Raw genomic sequence first — 5,274 nt, forward strand, 5'->3', positions numbered from 1 at the left:
AAAAGTACAGCTTGTATCGTGGAAAGTGCTTTGCAGGAGTAACTTGTGGATATCATAAACACGATTATTGTTAGCTCTTAGTAATTTATATTCAATAGGTAATAAGTACGAAATAAAGTTTTTTTATAGATATTATTGCAACTTCCTGTAATGCTATGTGGTAGGTGCCGTATAGATACAGAAGAAGCTCTGATCATGACAAGTTGGAACCTAAATGAAATTAACAGGTTTATTACATCATAAGGAGTTATGGATTAGCTGAAGCTGAAAGCAGAAGTTACACTGTCTATGCTCATGGTAAATATTTTCTGCAAGGCATTCTTAAGCTATTGTATTCATCACTCCAGGTTTCATAACATGAGATAAAAAATGTGTATACTGCACCATGAGAGTACATCCAAATATTGTCTCAGCAGTATCAGCTTGTTTTAAACAAACGTGTGCTCTTTGTTGTGTAAATGACCTATTTTCTTTTATTTTCTTGACAATACTAAGCCCTTTTCTCCATATAGTGTGACTTCTTGCTTTTCTACTCTGAATCCTTCGTGACTTGAAATATTTGCATTTGAGTAATTTGATGACCTGTTAAAGTAATTCAGGATATTTAATATCCTGTCAGACCATCAGACAACCAAACGTTTCAGAATTATATCAGATAATCATAACTAAAATAGTTAACGCCTCTATTTTTCATTCAGACTGTACATTAAAAATTGTCAGTCTTACATGTATATTAAATATCCTGCTGATTATAAAGCTTATGAAAGCTTATAATATTTTGTGATGTAGACAAAGCTCCAGCTCAGCTCTACAGGAAAACAGACACATTATGGAAACCATTAAAATGAATGACATTGTGACCAACAGTATTGGAACAGAGACCAGGGGTCAAAGGAGTAGGAAGCAACTGGAAGACCTATGGATTTTGCTGAGTAGCCCTAAAAGCTCTTTGCACCTTCTGATATGGTGCATGCCCAGGAAAATTCAAATGATGAATTTACTTATTACAGTGTGCTCTTTATGTACTATTTATCTATGGATTTACATATCAATGCATGGTTTTAAAGCATTCTAGAGCATGTTAAATATGAGGAGAGGAACACCTGATCATCAAGCAGTTCAGTTTCTCTTGCGGAAGGAGTGAAAAACAGCTCTCCTGAGATTTCAAAACTAGTGGCTTTATTAATCTTTTTCACACTTCAGCTCAACTTTCAGCCATGGAGATGAGCAAGAAGTTACGCGTGTGTTCCTCTGTGTGTTTTCATTGTGAGTAAGCTCAATGCTATTTCACCCAGATGTTTCTGTACTGTGAGTTGGATGGAAAGTTCACCACATTCACTTGGCTTCAAAGATCTACAGCTTAATATGAGCAACCCACCAGCTGGAATGTTAACCTGCTGTAACATCTGCTGATCTCTATGGGGAGATCTGTCTTACTATCAAATTTTGCTGAGTGTGGACCTCTTGTTCCTCATTACCTGGAAAGTAAACTTTGATTATGCTAATGAGAAAATTGGTGGAATACCAATATTTTCATATTTTCATATTTTCTTTCATAGGAAAGAAAGCAGTGACAGCAAGAGCCTGCAAATGCTTGTCTGGAGTTCATAGGAAAAGAGGTGGAAATGCCCAAAATTGCAATATTGGAAAACAGTTGTCTGAGTTTTCCATATGAAAATCATCAAAACAAGGATCTGAATATTTTGTAAAATTCAGACTAATATCAGAATTATAACAAAATAGAATTGAAGCAAAAATATTCCCAAATATCTACAAATAAGGACTGAATTTGGCCTTGAGACTCTTTGTTGTTTGACAGGTGGTAATCCCTGGACGCTGTTCTAGAGAGAAACAGCCTCTTTCCTCACTGACTTTATTATTCATACTCTACACGCATGCTTCCTAACTAATTAACCACTTTAACTTACTTAGGTGTATTAATATCTTCATTAGCTTGCTTATGTTCCCCTTCTCAAGATTCAGCCATCTCACATTTCTTTTATTACCTTTGTGACTCTCTTGACATTTTCTTTTATTTCCTAACTGACATTCAGTCATTCAGCGGTATTTCATTCAAAAATATTGCTTTCCTGAATTCTTTGACCTTCTGCCTTTTCCTTTTCACAGCAGGTCTGTCTCCACCCTTTCATATGCACCCTGTGCTTTAACATATTGATGTTAATAGAAAAAAATATATCTATATCCATTGAAACCAGCAGATTTGGGGCAGGCTTGTTCCAACACCAGGTTGGAAGCCCATATGTAGAGCAGAGCTATCATACTAAGAGTAAAATCTTGACTTTTTCCAGCCTTCCCCTGATTCTGAGCAAAGCACTTAAAATCTTGGCACCTTGAGCTCCTCCTGCTCTCATGACACTCGTGTGCTAATTATGGTACTCACCAATTTAAAGCGATTAACATCTTGCAATGAAAACTCTTATACAACTTCTGGACAGTGTTATTCCACCCCAAGGTGGACTCATAGCATGACCAAGGATACTGTAATAGTGTATATCACAGAAGATGTTTGAAAATTGCAGCACTATGTTACTCTTCAGATTAGTGTCATCTCACAGTAAGTAGCTGAGTCTCAGTCGGTGGCCTACTAAAACCCCAGTGGCCCCTGAGCAGAGGGAAGGCAGTCTGGTGTTACTGATGGGAGAGGAGTGAGTGCGATGTAGGAAGAACACAAAGGCGAATCTGCTGTTAGTACTTTAGAGGTGAGTTATGCAGCAGTATCCTGTAACAAATCAAGGAGTTAATGCTTTCCCTATGAATCATGATGGTATAGAAGTGTACCACACCATGGGTTCTGGGGATATGCAGACAACCCTAGGCTAGCCCTGGAGCTGGTAGAAGCTGACCTATGGATCAATTTCCTTTTCAGTCTGCTGGAGCTTCCACGTTATCCTCCTTGTTTTCTCCAGCATGTGAATGAACTCAATCCAAAGAGAAAACCTCTCGTGGATCTTTTGGCATCCATATGTTCAGTGCAAGGGAATCTTGATAATGACATTATCAGAAGGTGGCAAAGCAAAAGCAAGTAAGATTTGACGAGAAAAAGCCAGAATCCATTTCCTGTTCAAAGGATGCCATTGAAGTTCTGGTATCCATTGCAGTGCTTTTCCAGTAGGATATCTGGTCAGGGGAAAAGTAGGTAAAGTGACTCTCAGCAGGACAGTAAAGTTCTTTTTACATTCTTTCTCTTTTTCCCTCAGAATGGTTTCTTTTTGTAAGAATGCAAAGTAAAGCCAGATGTCTCTAAGGTATCATTTCAACAGACTTCCAATCTGTAATGATGACTCCAATTGCCAAAATATTTAAAAGACCTCTGAAAGTCAGAGCAGATTTAAAAGCCTTTCTCAGGCCTGAAGAACTGGATTATAGTATTGTTGTGGAAATCTTTAGAATAGGACCATTAAAAAGGCATGGATGAAACCTTGCCTCTTTTTATACTAAATAATCCCTTTCAGGAAGTCCATTGCAAGTTGCATTTAAAAATATTTTGGCATCTGCCTGTAGCATTTATCTGATTTTCCTTCAAGTTGTTTCTGTCAGCTGAAATAGTCCTTCCAGTGTCTGAAACTGTGCTAGATTCATTAACCTTTCTGTCAGTGCAAAGCCAAAGTTTTTGAAGACCTTTCCTCATATCTCGGCTTTTTAATGGATCCAATTGAGCATCTATTTATTTATTTATTATCTTTCAATTTCAAGTTGTATTATGTGAATATTAGAAATTAAGATAGTGTAGGGTTGCTGTTTTCCTTTTAGGTGGAAGATATTTCTGATTTGATAATCCAGTGTACTAACAGGAGGAGGGAGAGGATAATATTTTCTCAATGCCAGACTTCAGCTGTGGGCTCAGATGGTGCATGTCTCAGTCATACCTTGGCTTATGTGCACATCTCAGGCATACCTCATTTATGTGTCAGAAACACACTTTTCTCCCCTTTTCCTTTATTTCTAGTGGAAGAAAATCCAGGCTGGAAGCATTCTGTACTCCAAGAATCTCCACTTGGCTCCAGTGGTCCACTGTGGATCACTCCCTTGGCTTGAGTGGTCAGGAGACCTGATTTACTCACCTGACCTACACGTTACACATATGATGTTAATGTCAATAATTGGGGAGAGAAAACCAGAAATGTCTCCTCTGTTTTTCTTTGGCATCTGTGTGAGGTGCTACAAGATACAGTCTAATAGCTTAGTGGGTAGTAATGATTGTAGGAGGGCGTTTGTACTAGATGATCTTGTAGGTCTTTCCCAACCTTGTGATTCTATGATTCAATTATTCTGTATCTCTGTGGCCTCTTAACTGAGCTTTCTACTCACTGTGCTCTTCACCTTCTTCACCAGTATGAATTCAGCACAGAAAACTCATTTTAATGAAGGCGGAGAAGATGTAGTTTTAATGTGATGGAAATGAATGTGATTGGAAGCCACCAAAGATGAGAGTGATTGCAGTTAGATAAGGCTGAAGAAGTCTTCAATTTTGTCTTAGTACTTTTTTGTTAAAAGTTAATCTGGTACAAAAACAGTAGAGCACCACTTCTGGCAAAGGATTAAAGAAAATGAAAACAGACTCCACCTTGTTGAAATTGATCCCTTAAAAGAATTTCAAAGGAACTATCAAAACTTGATAGGAGGCTTTGATTTGGCAGGTTGTGATAGCCAGATAAAACAGACTTATTGTTTTAATGCAGTCATTTAAAAAAATGTGAGAACGGGGAAACAATTATAAGTTTTGCAGTATAAATACAATTCCTACACAATTACAGCTGTATGAGAGTGACATTTTTACTTGTTACCTGACATGTTAGTACGAATATAGGGAGCGGATTGTTGACTAGACATTCCCGCCAACACTGCTGTAGAAAAGAACAGAAAGTTATCATTACAAAAAGTAAAGAGGTAGGTTCCAACCACAGTAGGCAATTAAAGGATAACAGAATGGCTGAGGTTGTCGGGGACCTCTGGGTCCATCTGGTCCACCCGCTGCTCAAGCAGGGACACACAAAGCAGAAAATACAGTGATACAGTGGCTTCAGGTATTAATATACACTGGTGAGATCCCCTCTTAGCCTCCTCACATCTAGCTTCATCCTCGTTTCAGCTTTCTTAGACTTTCTTCACTGAAGGGGTGCTCCATTCCATTCATCACCTTTGTGGTCCTAATTAGATCATCCATAAAAGATGATCTTCTAGTTTTTATTTTAGCAGCATCTGGCTAGAGAACAGAGTTTCAGAATGAAGATGTCCCAAAAATGTTATGATATT

Source organism: Excalfactoria chinensis, chromosome 2 (genome assembly GCF_039878825.1).
Source record: "Excalfactoria chinensis isolate bCotChi1 chromosome 2, bCotChi1.hap2, whole genome shotgun sequence".
In the NCBI taxonomy this organism is placed as follows: domain Eukaryota; kingdom Metazoa; phylum Chordata; class Aves; order Galliformes; family Phasianidae; genus Excalfactoria; species Excalfactoria chinensis.